This window comes from Amblyomma maculatum, chromosome 1, assembly GCF_055883805.1.
Source record: "Amblyomma maculatum isolate TAMU_Amacu chromosome 1, ASM5588380v1, whole genome shotgun sequence".
Taxonomy (NCBI): domain Eukaryota; kingdom Metazoa; phylum Arthropoda; class Arachnida; order Ixodida; family Ixodidae; genus Amblyomma; species Amblyomma maculatum.
This window is the reverse complement of record NC_139344.1, coordinates 284622206-284637661: the sequence shown is the minus strand read 5'-3', so window position 1 is coordinate 284637661 and position 15456 is coordinate 284622206. Positions and strand designations below refer to the sequence as shown.

General features: G+C 48.0%; 1 pseudogene; it reads right to left on the bottom strand.

The window, feature by feature from the left end:
* Positions 1–295: 295 nt before the first annotated feature.
* The window catches only part of LOC146206719 (TWiK family of potassium channels protein 18-like), a 104067-nt pseudogene continuing 88906 nt past the window's right edge, over positions 296–15456 (bottom strand).

Sequence of the window (15456 nt, the reverse complement as noted above, 5' to 3'; positions counted from 1 at the left end):
TATCAGTGATGCGCAGTAGAGACAGCGCGCGTGTTCGTGCCTTTATAAACTGTGCTGGCAATAAACGTCGTCATTCTTGCACTGACCGTGCTGCTGTACGCGTCGTCCCTTCAAGCGGCTACAGTTAGATTGGACAGCCTGTATGACAGGAATATATACCTGAGCGATGGCGCTGAGGACAGGCTCTCTTTGGCCATGCGGTTCTCCAGAGTTTTCAATCCCACCAGGAAAATAGCGGTATGTTGGCTGGAAGCCAAGGGCTCGACTGTTTTGTCCCTGTGGCACCACCTAAGTGTTAAGCTGGCTGCGGTCGCAAGATTAGTCCGTCGCGCATTGGTGTCACGTGGGCGCCGTGCAGCAAGCTGCCCGCGTTGCCAATTTCCAGAGAAACGCCTATTTGGGTGTGGGCTTTCTCGAAAGTGGCGGACAGTTTTTTCTGTATCACGGTGATGCACGTGGACGTCAGAGCGAGGCCAAAGAGCAGGTACACGAAAGTGGCCATCATGAACGCGGGCTGCCATGGCACGTAATCTCCGAAGCCGATGGTGATCATGGGCAGAAAGACGAAGTACAAGGCCTCACAAAAACTCCAGCCTTCCCAGAGCGAGAAGATGAGCGTACCCAAGGTCATGTAGGCTAGTAGGAAGAGGAACACCAACGACACCGGCACCCGCGCGTTCTCGGTAGCCTCGTCGTCTTAGGAGCCTCTGGTGCATCCTGCTGCCGCGTTCCGCAGGCAACAGCGCGCTTCCTCTGCGGGTACGCCGAGCAGGCCGCCTTGGTCCGCCATGCCACAAGAATATGCCATGGAGGGGGATGCAAAGAAGCGAAAAATGACAAAAAAAGACGATTGCAGTCTTTAGGCGCATGTGATACCCCGTAGGGTGCGCATATAAGATATCAGGTGCTTAATTAACCTCGTTTAACGCAATACACACACGGTTGTGGATGAGAGGAGCTCAGAAGAGATGAAAGCATTACTTCTTTCTGTTATTGCAAGTGATGCGATGAGTCACCTGAAACAATGCCGTATGATGAAGCATGAAAAGCCTTTTGCTTGACTGTGCCATGAACATTGTGGACTAGCTAGAGTTCCCTTCTAGATGCAAACCGTATGTATACATCAGCAAGATTGATTGTGTGACATTCCCTGTCTCTATCTTCAATGCAGAGATAAAAGTACTTCATCTTAACTTCCGGCATGTTCATTTTTAAGATTCCTTGTAAGATGCCATGCAGGTCTACGAACACACTTACATATATACAGGATGCCCCAGCTAAGCTGGACCAATATTTAAATAAAACAAAATAAAACTTGAGTATTCTTTCCAACTGAAATCATGTGGGTGTCGTTAAGAGGCATGTAAACTACCAACTGGTATTTTTTTCGTTCCGCCTACATAGCTAATTTGTCAACATTAACTAATTAATTTTTTAAAGTATCGCCCTAAGCGCTTAAACGCAAACAAGAGAGTTGTCGAGTGCCCCGAAAATAATCCAACCTAGGTGTTTTCCGTGGGGTAACCTAAGCGTAGCCCTTTTTATTCTTCGAAATTGAGATCCCGCGAAGTTTAAAAGATACCACGTGACATATCCTATACGTATACGATTAATTAGTTGTGTTTTCTTTGTTTCGTTTTTGCTTGTCTCGCACTAAATGAAATTAATATAACAGCTTAAAATGAACTAGTCCGCCAGTTAACTCTTTTGAAGGCATTGTGAATATGACCGCTGTACACGCCGGACATATTTGAGGGCAGTATCCGGAGTAATGCACAAGGCGGGGACGAAGCTCAGGAGGGTGCTGTAGCGGAGCCCGCAGCCTTTTTTTGATAAAACTTTTTACTTCACTAGAATGGGCATTACTGTGGAAACATGGTACTAGCCGTAATGAATCGGGATCTAGGGGGATCGGCTACTTTATTAATGCGGTTTTGATGCGACCCGAAAGCCAGGTTTGAATGACCACTATTGAATCCCGGGACCTTATGCTGCCTCGTAATTAGCACGAAGGGACGCGCGAAAACAGTATTGTTAACTGTACAACGAAGCATGCAGCAACGCTCTTTTCACAGCCGTACGTTCTCGGTGTTCTAGATTGTGAAGTTTGCGGCAGGGGCATCAAAAATAATTACACAAGTATTACTGGGCGCACCAGCTAAAGGTCGCCATTGCAAGTTGAAAAAAAAAAAGTGTCCTATCTCAGTGAACCAAACTGAGGGCTGCAACGTGGCATAATCTGCAGTGAATGTTTCATTTATTTCACATTTTCTCATGGCCAACGCAGAGAGCATTGAATTTAATTAATTGATACGCATTAATTAGCTTTATATTTACTGTTTTCAAAAACAAGGTGTCAATGCAGAAATTGTAGATCCTTATGAAAGACAGCAGACTCAAATGCTTTCACCAAGGTACCGATTGCGCAAAAAAGCGTTTTTGTTTCGTCGGGTTTGAAAGATAACACGAACAGTAAAAGGTTTGCTTCCCCTTGTCAAAACAGGTCTGCATGAAAAATCGTAGCCCCGAAGCGCTCTCCCAGATGGGGATTTGCATGTGCAGTGAGCAAGAGATATGCTCCAGAAGCTGATAATGCGGTGGCTTCATTTTAAGGCCAGTGAATAAAGCTGCATGAAGGGTGCAGACATATCAGACCACTGTTTTTTAATGACGACTACAACAGAAGATACAAGTGTGAGGTAACCATGGCTTCAGGGAATCTCTCCGTGCTCTCCCTTTGTTGACAAATCTCACTGACTGCTGCCGCACCCCTACTCGTTCTTTCCTCTACAGTATCCGTCCCACCTCTGCAATCCCAGAAAATTATGATAACGCGGAACGTTTCCTACCTTTCTGTCCTATTGCCATTGAATGCCCAAGTTATCTGTACAACTGTCACCCGACGCGAAGATCCCGGCTAGCCTCGAACCGGCCGGCTTTGGTGTCTGGCTCAGGATATCTTCGACGGGCAGTGATAGGTTGAAATAAAGTTTCCCCGTCCTGCCGCTGATTATTGCCACTTTTAGCTCATTGAAAGGGAAAAGCACGGAATTCTCGTGTACACAAAAAAAGGCGCCCAAAGTCTGTCACCTGTCCGGGTGCCCTGGCGGCTGGCCCTGCGTAGGCTGCGCATGTTTTTGGTGTTCCGGATGACCGAAAAGGCGAGCTTGATGAGGAGTGTGAAGAGCTTGCCAAGGTCAGCCAGCACCACATTGGAATGCCGAACCATGTATACGCGATAGTCGCCGCCCGACCTGCATTGGTGCTTGGCGCGATGTGGCCATAACATGCGTGAAAGAAAGCAAAACAGGGATAAACACTTTTGCATCCCTGCAAGTCCTTGCTGTCTTGTACACTGCGAACACATTGATTTAACATCAGAGCGGCATTTTTAAACGCGCAAGAGCTTGACACATTAGGATATTTTAGGACGGGAGGTCTATTCTCCGGAATGGAACTCCTGAATTCGTTGGTTGTTGGCGAATGACCTTGCGCTCTTCACGAGTCCTCATCTCGTCTTCTCCTGGGAATAAGAATTATTTCTTCACGTGGCCCCATCTTATCTTTTTTTCCTCTGAGTGGGGATAAGGATATATTAGAACGAGAGCTCTACTCTCCGGGCTGCAATTCTCGAATTGGCTGGGTGTCGGGGAATGACCTTGAGCTCTTCACGAGGCCTCACTTCGTCTTCTCCTGGGGATCAGGATGATTTCAATACGCGGCGCCATCTTGTCTTCTTCTCCTCTGAGTGGGGATAAAGACTTTTTTAGAATAGGAGCTCTATTCTTCGCATTGCAACTCTTGAATTCGCCGGGTTTTGGCGAATTACCTTCAGCTCTTCACGAGGCCTCACCTCGTCTTCTCCTGGGGATAAGGATAATTTCTTAATGCGACCCCATCTCGTCTTTTTGTCCTCTGAGTGGGGACAAAGATATTTTATAACGGGAGCTCTAGTCTGGGCCAAGGCCTCGCAAGGTGGAACTTGGACGTAGTCATTTTGGTGTTGAATGAGCTAGACTGGACTCTGTTGTGCTTTCACACTAAAATAAGCTACGGAGCGCATTCGAACCCGGATTGTCACGTTCAGTAGCCTAGCGATCTTACCACTGAACTGGGATGGGGGTAATGTGGTGAATGTCCGGCTGATGGGCGTTCAGACTCTGAAAGAAGTTGGCGTACTGTTCTGGAGAGTTGCGACTAAAACTCTGACCATATGATGCCCTAGCTAGTGCATAAAGGGTGTGTGTTGCATTATAGCGAAGGAGACGAATATATTTTGGTGGATAGTTTGGGTGCGGTGATGGAATAGTCTATTTTCTCGAAGGTTGTTGCACTGTATTTGTATTTTCTTCCGATGTTGAACGATCCCCAGTCCCGGTGATGTGCCAGGGAATCGCAGGTTCCCGGTGTAAAATTTCGCGGGCGAACTATCGTCTGCAAGCCCGTCGCCTCCAATGCCGGTACGACCAAGGCCCATATAATTCAAGCTCAGTCTTCGGCCAGTGTGTCTACCAGCTCTTCGCTAGTGTGAGAGGGAAGCCTGCAGTGTGAATACTCCTGACAGCATGCGAGTAGACGACGTATCCGCGTGGTTTAGGGGCGAGCTGCGCGGCTTCCTGCAGATCTGCTACAATCAAAACTATTTCTAGCATAGTAGTCGATGGGAGCGACCACAAGTGGATCGTGAACTGCAGTGAAGGCGGCTTTTTTGAATACAAAAAGCAATAGCTTTTGACAGGAACATAATAGAGACATAATTTTCTACACTGCGGCAGGTTTTCAAGACCTCGGGTGGCCACAGCTACGTCGTGAAGAGGCATAGCTACGAGAAGAAGAAGAAACCGCTGGTGATAACCACTCGGTAGTTGCCACCCTGGTAGGGACGAGCGACAACAGCGAGTTACCCGCACCAAAAACTTTCGCTCCACATCCGGTTCAGCAGCGTTGAACCCCTCTCATTTTTTTGTTTTGCAACGAATATCTCAATGTCAGAAGGTAGTAATGGCATAAGAACAAACATATAATTTGCGAAAAGAAATGTTTTCAAAGGTGGCTACGAACCTCAAATGCGGAGTTTAAGTATGCTTCAGGTTTTTGCGCTATTGGCCAGAGTCAGAATTTTATCAAGGGCAGCCGTTATTCACAGATTATCGCGAGAAAGACGGGTGAAAAAACAGGACATAAAAGTGTTATATCCGGCCAGGTGGCGCTTTTGGCGCCTGGCGACGATGACGAAGTGTGTACTCGTGCGCAACGTTATAGCGTTTTAATGGTGATTTTCGGCTACAGGCACTAGCGCCTGAGTTTCTAAAATAAACCCATAATGCCCCTCCCGTGCAGGAACAAAACTGGCGATGCTCGAGTGCTACGGAATACAGCGCAGCGCTTTGTGCAATTTACCAATTTACGTCAGGACGCGGTCTAGGTAAACAGAGAGAAAGGAACTCTGGAATAAAAACTAGCACGTTAGCAGCAGGGTCAGCGATGGCAGTCCTGTTTCCAGACTACTGCTCTTTTCCGATCAGCGAGAAGCCCTTATCGGTAATTTGCAATCTGCGCCAACTCCAACTTAATCGAATGCATTCCTCCACGCCTTCTCTTGGGTTTTACTTCTTTACTTGGGATCAGCGTAGTTTTTTCTTTGTTTTTGCGCGCACTTCGGGAGAAAGAATGTGTTGCTGCAAGGAGCTGGGACGTAGGAGGAGGAGGCTAGAGAAAGGTTGTATTCACCGCTAAAGAGGTCTTTTACGAGCCGCTTAAATGGGCGTGAGATTGAGCCCTGGTTGAAACGACTGGTGCGGTCGTAGTGCGCCATATATACGATCTCGAGTAGGTGCCGAGGGAGGGTCAGAGCTGTGCCGGAAAGGGGACGCGCACAATTGGAGTGCGGTGAAATCGATTCTCGCTTCCGCAAAGGGACACGTTCCGCTCGAGGAACGAAGTTGTTGCGTGATCCGGGGCCTTCTTGTCCCTCCGCCCAACTACGATCAAGACGCCTAGAGGGCGGCGCGCTGTACGTGCTGAGATTTCTCCTCTTTTTGCACCTCTGAGATGCCGGGTGCGAATGCGCTGCTGTCACGCCTTCGAGTTATGCGCGTTCATTACGCCTCCCTTTTCGGCCGTCTGCGAACCCTGTCGTGCCGTGAGGCCATTTGTGCGGCCCGCGCCGCCATAGATCCGCCGGTCGCGCTTTTCCTATCTTACCCGGCTCTATCGTAAGCCCACCGAAGTCGAGTGGCGAGAGACGATCTTTTCATGCAATGAGCTGCAGACATCTTCTTCGAGGTGTTTCTATACCATTCTTTACCACAGTGGGCCAGTTTGTCTCGCGAAACTACTGTTCCGTATATCAATGGATGTGCGCCTCCACAGTTATGGGAATGCACTCCCGACAAGAAAGATGTTACTCGCTCCATGTTATGGGAGGAGGAACCTGTCTAACCCTTCATTTATTTTTAGTTTGCACTCTCTCAAACGCGCGATAAATACTGACGCTGTTCGTTATGGTTTTTCACCTCTTTCACTACTTGTCAAAAATCGCAAGGAGGCGAGCGGTCACGGATGTGCTCTGGTATGTGCTGGAAACGTTTCGGAGTTCGAGATGCTCTAGCTTCCGCTATGAACCGTGCTCAAAATAGCCACACGTGACAAGAAACCACTTGAGCTGCGGGGACGTGCACTGTGCAGGCTCATTTATTTCATTTGGAAGCACTGGAGTCCGTAGAGGTGCGGCTGTGATTATATTACTGATATCAACGAAGAGAGAGCTTGTATCGCTTTGTAAGCAACGTGCTTGCTTATCTTTCCTTTATGCTGGTTATTTTTAGACCATACTATAGCTTCCTCGTTCCGCTGGAGGTGCGTGCTGAAAGCAACAAAAAAAAAAAAAGGCATGCCGCATTTTGCGCGATAGTCCCCAAGTTAGTTTCCTCTCTTGAAAGACGTCACCACAGCCGCCGTTCTTACACTAGTTGAAAATGCTTGCCATTCCTTAGCATACTAAGAGCTCTGTTTGTGTGAACAGAGTAAGAACACGAACCCCGACGTCACTTGTTCAACTGCCAGCCGTCACAAAACAGAGACAATTAAATGTGGCAGCTCATCGTGCGCCTTTGTCATTTGGACAGGCTTGGGAACAAGCAAGCTTGGAGTGTCACCCTTTTCATTCGGTGACAGGAGCAATTTGTGGGATGCTGTCACGGAGCTGCTCGATTCAGTATGACAGAAGTTACCACAGTTAAAGGCCATATATCAGGTAATTTTGCTTAATCCACTGTAATAACATCATTTAGCACGAAACACAACCAGGCCAAATAAACACACGTGACAAAACACGGGTGCTACTCACCACTCAGTTATTGAAGAAAAGAGTCAAGGTATATATACATGCTCGTAGACCTGCCCAGGCGCCACCATACAGGAATTTTTGAAATCAGCATGCAGGGGTTTAGCAATTGAGGCGAGAGACTTTATCTCGCTTTAATAGAGGGCAAGGGGACTGTGACAGTTCCCCTGCCCTCTTTGAAAGCGAGATAAAATTTACTTCCGTCAATAAATTAGTGGTGAGTAAGGTGTGTTCCGTCCTGTGAGTTTCTTTTGTCTTGTGTGGGTTTTGTACTTAGTAATTTATTATAATGGCTCAGTACCAACTAGCCGATCAGTTAACTCTGAAAATGTTTTAATCATTTGCAAACTTGTATAATAAAGTCTACGAGAGATGCATCTGAGCGGTCTGTGCAGGCATGTTTAAAAGCAAGATGGACAACGTGTACAGAGTGACCGAGCTTGGGGATTAGATGATCAGTTAAATAAATTAACTAATCAACTTTTTTATTTCCAATTTTAAAGATCAATAGAGTCACTTAGCAGTAACAAGGTGGCAGGCAACAGACGAAAAGACTAGGATTGCACTGAAACCCGTTATTGGGCTCACTTGAGCCCGCAAAAGAATGAAACAACTCGGCTGTGGTGTAGCAGCAAGCGTGGTCGTCGGCCGCCGAACTACCAACATACGTCTTTGTCAAAAGTGTAGAGCCCAGGGAGTCGGCTTCTGAGGCGCTTCGTGTGCCTTGTAATGCATTTCCAGTGATCCGAACTACTCGAAGGCCAGAAAATGTTGTATCCTTTCCTCTCCAATGGGAAGGACCTCCCCTAAAGCTAAATCAGTGCCTCTACATGGCTCAGAAGCAAACCCTTTGGGCTCTACACATTTGGCAAAGGCTGTATATGCACTTAAGCTGCATTTACAAATTTGGCGAAGAAACATCTAGATAAAGTCTTGAAAGGGGACTGGAACAATTGGGAACTATGTGGAAGCCGACGCCAGTGGCTACAGTCGCTCGACATCAATCTTCTCCCCGTTAAAAAGCTCCCAAAATAAAGAGCGAAGGGTGTAAATAAATATTACAACTTTCGACATCAAGAGGCCTTTAGAGTACGGGCGTAAGGAGTACAACGTGCACAATTTTTGGGCGCGCGCATAGGCATCCCGCGCATGCCTACCGCGGGGGTTCGAAGTAGGGTGTCACCAATCTGTGTGCAGGGCACTCAAGTCACATCCGACTTGAATCGGAGACCCGGGGTATTTCCAGCTCTTTCACGGTCAACAGCCAACCCAGATTAACACGTGATGGAACGCCACCGGCTGGTCTAACGTAAAAAGACACTGGCACAACACTTGCCTTGGGTAATTTAACAGGAATTTCTTGGCATGAGGTACACGAGTCACATGAGCTGCATGCGAAGACAGATGCATACGTGAGTGAAACGCGCATCAACATACATCACCGCCTTTCCTGGAGAGGCAGTAGTGCGCAGATGACAGTCGTTCATCGAAGGGACCGCTGAAGCCCGGAACTGTTGGCAATACATTGGTCTCCTGCAGCTACCGGGCCAAAACTTGAAGCTTGTGCTAGCGAAGAAAGCGGGTTAGCTCCCAAACTGTAGTGAAGGAGCATCTGTAGTTTGACTGAAGCACACTAGAAAAGCTGGTACGCGACATATTCAGTTAGACGTCCAATCGTTGTATGAGAACATATGTCAGGTTAGATAAAATGGTTCACCGTGAAATGTACAAGGGATGCTGTAGCGCAATCTGGCAATGCAGCAGACATTCTTGGAGTAGCGTGTAATGCAGCAGGTGGGCAGGCCATAGTCGGTGGTGATTCAGCATTTCCATTGTCGATGCCTGATCCTGATGCATGTCTACGGCGTGCAAGCAGTTCACGGTGCTGTCGGACCTTAGAGACCTCTGCCCAAAGGCGGGCAATTTGGTCATCTACTGCTGCCATGTCGTGGCTGGGAGGCTGGCATGCTACGCTGTTTTATAGCCTGCATGCGCCGGGAGTGTTTAGCATTTTCCCGCTATAAGTAAGTTGGGCAGCGATTTCAAGCAAGTGCAGCTCGGGAAGTTCGGGCCACTCATAATCATCTCATTGGACAGGGCAAACCTGTTGGAGGTTTACACAGGGGTTGTATGGGCATGGTAAATGGTAGGGGTAACATTAAGAGATAGGAAGCGTGCAGAGTGGGTCAGAGAAATAGCCCATGTTACTGACATTATAGTGGAAATTAAGAAGAAATGGGCATGGGCAGGACATGTAGTGCGAAGAGAGGATAACCGATGGTCGCTTAGTGTAACAAACTGGATTCCAAGGGAAGGAAAGCGTAGCAGGGGGCGGCAGAAAGTTAGGTGGGCGGATGAGGTTAAGAAGTTCGCAGGGGTCAAGTGGATACAGCTAGCACAGAACCTGGTTAAGTGGAGAAATATGGAAGAGGCCTTCGCCCTGCAGAGGGTATAGTCAGGCTGATGATGATGATGGTGATGATGATGCATGGGCATTCTGAGTCCACTGCTCACGATGAATCCCTTGTGAATTGCCTTTTGCTTTGTTGGGCAAGTGGGAGATGTGATATCGTGGTCGTCCGTTTCAGAGGCCACATCGGTAGGCTGGTGCGCCTCTAGATTCCGGTTCGTCTTGAGTTTTGAAAGGGACCACGGGACCAGGGCGGAAACAGTTGCAGCAGTAGACGATACTAGTTGATATGGCCGAGGCCGTAAAATGCACCCATAGTTGTAGAAGCAGGCTGGCGGTGTTGGTGGGCCTTGTAAAGCAACAATGCAAGAGCGTCCCTTTCTCGTAGTACGGGCTTGGATCACTCGGTAGGTGCGACAGTAAAGCTCATGCCCAAGGGCGACCCCTCATTAACGTCGACGTAGCAAGCCTGATTTGTCAACCAGGTAAACTCGTACCGGCACCGAGGCCTGGTTCGTAACTGTAATGCACTGTAGCGTTTGCAGACTCTCTACAGCAGTCAAAGTTGGTAACCACATAGCAAAGGTACTGGACTTCTTTCTGGCCGTAAAGCTGCGAAAACCTTTTGTTCCGAGACACGCACAAAGGTTCGCTTGTAGAATCATGTTTGGTATATCTGCAAGTATTTTGGTTGCTTTGTAACTCTAAGTTTTCGGTAGACACAACTGGGGTCTATGATGGTTAGGCCGGAACGCTTGCCTTGTAAGCCGCCGCTGGCCGAAAAGGAACCTGGTGCAGCGCCTCAATAAGGACGCTTTTGAGAACTATACGGCGGCCCGGCGACCCGGATGACCTAAGACTCTGTTCACTGCCGTACGTGGTAACAACCTTCCTTGCCCTTCTGTACTCTGTACAGAAGGCTGTACCGTTCGAGATTTTATTATTCCCATGTCCACATGAGCTGCATGCGAACTTTTAAGTCAGGCTCCTGATAAAAGTTCACCGAACTTGCGGCCACAGCGCCGCTGATGCCTAGGCCAGACGAAGCCGAGAGGCTCGCTACGTGCAGCATACTTTCTGATAGGCAGGTGAAAGTACTGAAATTATCAGGGAAGCAAAGGAAATGGGGCCCCAGATGTTAGCCTATATCGGCCTATACAGCGTTGACCAGAAAAAAACATCCGCCAACTTTTCTTCGATGAACAACAAAAATTACCTATTCTCGTCGTGTACTCTGTGCTTGTAAATAAATAAAAATTAGGGGACACTTAAGCTTAGCCTGAAGAGTAGACGCGAAGCGCCTTTAACACCACCTTTTCATTGCGCGATTTTGAAAAACAATTACGGCCGATTTGCATATACAAATGCAAAGTAGGTGCGTAGCACTGCTTAACCATGGCACTTCAGCACGTCAACCACGGAGAACCAGCGCCGCAGTGCCTGACGCTTCATTGATTGCGACGGGAAGCAAACGCGTGGCCCAGCCGCGTCCTCATATTTCCTTACATCATCTTCAGAAATAAACGAAAACAGGCACAATGTACCTCGTTACAATGCACTGCTCTGCGGCTGAAAGGTCTGGAGGGATCATAGGGGGAGAGAAAGAGATACGGAAACGCGCTTTAATGCGAGCGCCAGTTAAGGCGCGGAGGTAAGCACAAGCTGCTTCACGACGCGGCGAGCCGATCGGAGCCGAGGTCCAGGGAGCACCGCGCGTGCACGTCTGCTGTCCGTGAAGGCTGAGGAGTGACTGATGTGAAGGGAGAGATGCCGAAGTTGAGGACGCGCGAGCGACACACGACGGCTCACTCCGGAGTAACACACGCTTGTGAAACGCTGCCCAGTGAGGGCTACGTCCACACTCAATCACTCATTTACTCTCTCACTGGGTGCATCTATGCGGCCGCTCCGCCCCCTCAGTGTTAATTCGCGTGATTCGAGCGTCACCTGTTTCTCTTCCTTCTATTCAAGTTCACGGAGAGACGGATGGGCAGAGATAGAGAGAGCGGCCGCTCTCTATGCGCATATATGCCGCATCTATGCGGCCGCTCCGCCTTCTCAATGCTGAGCCGCGCGACGTGCGCGTCACCACATTCTCTTACTCCAATTCACGTTCACGGATAGAGAGTGAGCGGCTTCGGATAGACATCGGCGAAATCCTTTATTGCGGCTAGTAGTACTACGCACTAAAACATTCGTCTTATTGTTTCTTGTTTGCTGTTTAAATCAATTCTATTTCAGTATTTTTATTACTGTAATATCAGTACAGATCCCAAGCACACGTTAGTAATAACCTGTTCTGGAGCGTGGAGGGAGGTGGACTGGTCCTAGTGAACGTACTGCCTAAGCTTATCGTACAAAGGTTCATTTTCTTCCGGAACCAAGAGGATAATTTCCTTCGGACTGCCACTCAACAACTACGCTCGGTGACATGGCTCCGTGGTGGGCCAAAATTAAGCCAATATGCTAAGGCATGAGAGTCACGGCATTCTACAAAGAATTGCACAGTCTATGACACTGCTGCAAGGACCCTTCTCTTGGCAACAACTGCTCTCAGTAAAATCCAAAAAAGCTTTACTGGCACCTACTGGCGCAAGTACTAAAGCCACCTGTATATCGGACAAGACTGATGTTTTCAAACGCGTCAGGAGGTGGCCCGTTCATATAGTCTCCAAGGACGTCTTCCGTTAACGCACAGGAGTGTCGCCCGTGAACGCTGTTTCTTCCTATCATGGGGCGCAAAATGCCTCCTGTGTGGCAAGCGGGAGGCTGCACAACACATCTTCATGGAGTGTAACACGACTCTCATCTTCTGGGACGAAGTACGCAGTTTCATTTTTTTTTTGCATCAATTTGGACGTCACGTGGCCAGGCCTCATTGTCTCAACGCGCCTTTTGAGTGCTACCCCTCTAGCGCGCGCGTGTGGAGTGCGTGCATAGCCAGAAACCAGCACGGCACCTGATGGAAAAACAAAGTGGACAGGGGGCGCACTCGAGTCGTATGGCTCCGAGGACAGCCTGCGGGAGGAACTGCAGCGGGGCTGGCGCGCTGCGGTTAATTTCAACACCCGACATTAGGAGCGGCTTAGGTGCTGCTGATGTCGGCAGGAGCCTTTGGCGGCAGCCTCGCCCAATGTTTCCACCCTTTCCTTTTCGGCGTTCTCCCTTGGCTCCTTTAGGCGCGCATCTCGGTATAGCATGTCTAACTTTCTCTGTCCCCAGACCCCTGTACATAATTTTAAGTTTGTTCATTAAACTCCTCTTCCTGGTTCTTCAATGCGATGTTAACACGCTAAAGCAATCCGTGCTCTGGGCTTTGGCTGAAAAACAGCCTTGTACATATGTATGTAAATAAAGTTGTTTAGTTCAACAAAAACAACAACAGCAAAAACCATCTTCGTGACCTATGTTGCGTGCCCGTCTGGCGCGCAGTGGACCTGGGTTCGAACCCAACGGCGGCAATCAATTTATGCGATTGAATAACTTCGCATTTATAAAATACTTCAATTCGAAGAACCTCCTCACCAATGTTGCCTTCATTTGAACCCATCCCTAATTCGTTATATAGCTTTATTTTGTATGTGGGTTCCAAATTCCCGCACGAGGTCATGTGGTTGGGACGTCAGAACCCTGTCGACCAATCAGGACACGCTGTGCCGACACTATACGCCGCCGGCTTTTCTACAGAACGCGTTGTGTACGCTTCGTGTAATACCTTTATTGGCAATAGTGTAAATAATCATAGAACGAAGAAATATGAGGTTCTATAATTCAGTTCCTGCCTGAAAGTTCGCTGAGTGATAATCGTGACAATCAGTAATCGTGGCGAACGTCGCAGTTTTCCGGCTCTCGAGTTGAGTTCCCTCCTGACCGTCCGCCAAGCGACTGTCACTGCGACTTACACCGCTCTAGAAATGTTATGCCCTGCTTGAGCATTAGTGGCGAGAATGTTTTTGCAGATAGTCAATGCGCAATCACGTGACACATGAGTGACGTAGCCTACATGTCACGTACATGCATCTCGCGGAGTCTTTTCTTTTTCCTGCTCGCGGCAGTTTGTTTTGTCCAAAAAGCCCAAAAACAGGGGACCAGTCAAAGGACCGGTTGCGCTTGCTTAGAGGAGGTCGGCGGGGTTCCCTTGGGATGTCGCGGCCCCGCGCGGGATCACGGCCGGTCTCGAGGGAGTGCGCGCTTCTGAGCGCGCGCTTTTCCTCGATACCGGCCGTGACTGGATAAGCCAGCGTTGGTCTGCTGGTTGGGAAGTACGCAAGAGAGACATGGTAGAAATAGGGAGAGACTCCCACATCTCTGGGGCGTTTGAGTTGTCTGTGTTGTAGTGTGTACAAGTCCACGCCATGTGTATGAGAGTGGCCGGCGTTGAGCAGTGTTTACACATGGGGCTATCTGTTCCGGAAAGATCCTGCTGTATAAGAGGGAGTGTGGGAAGCTGCTAGTTTGTAGTAATTGTGCCATCGGACGGCCTCGCGTCTTGTTAGATCGCGGTGTGCGGGAGGATATATGCATATTTGGAGTCTGTAGGGCTGGAGTATGTCCCTGTACGTGGCGAGTAGAGAAGCGCGTGATATATTATGGTATCAGCGGAAGCAGGGTGGCTGATCATACTCTCGGCTCGGCAGCATCAGATCTCGAGCGAGAGTGTGCGCCTGGGCATTTCCGTCGAACGACTCGTGGGCTGGAGCCCAAAGAAGTAAGCGAGATGTGGAGGAAGGTGCTGTAGAACGTAGAATGTGAGGAAGGTGCTGTAGAACGTGGAATGTGTCACATCAGTGATTCTCAATAGGCTATCCGCCACTACGATGCTGGCCGTATCTCTTGCCAGGCGTCCACGCCATGGCTCCTCCTCCAACAGTCTTCTCCCCTCCCTCATGGCTCCAAGCAGTGCTGACATGACTATGGGCAGCAGAAAAAGAATTTTCCTCCCCCGGGGGAATCAGTCAGTGGAGATTCTGTGCATTCGCAGTCTTTTTCTTTCGTTCATTTTCTTCCGGTGGTCTGGTGGGGTTAGAGCTGGTATTCGAAGCGACGCAGGGACTTCGAGTCGCGAGTCTGCTTCTTCGCAGCGCGCTGCAGGGATTGTGAGTTTGCTTCCTCACTACAATGAAAACATGCAAGAGTATATGCGGGGCTGCAAATATATTGAGTACCTGCGCATGAGCTATTTGCACACACGCGCGCCTACAAACATGCAGTTTTGTAGTGGCAAAAAGCAAATAACTTTAACTGCATGAGAGCATTTTGCGTGTAAACGTTGTTCAGAATTTAGAAATGAAATTATACAAGACGGTACTTATCCTATGGACAAACAATCTTACGTCACCACACACGCATATATATATATATATATATATATATATATATATATATATATATATATATATATATATATATATATATATATATATATATATATATATATATATATATAGTCAGGCTGATGATGATGATATATATATATCAGTTCGGGAGAAAGCACTATGAACCAGGAGTTATATTATAAAGTAGACTGACACAACCTTAAAAACATAACAAGGTTTTTGCTGGCGTTTCCAGTCGAAACGTCAGTAAAACCTTGTTATGTTTTTAAGTGTGTGTCAGTGTACTTTATAATAATAATAATAAGTAATATATATATATATATATATATATATATATATATATATATATATATATATATATATAT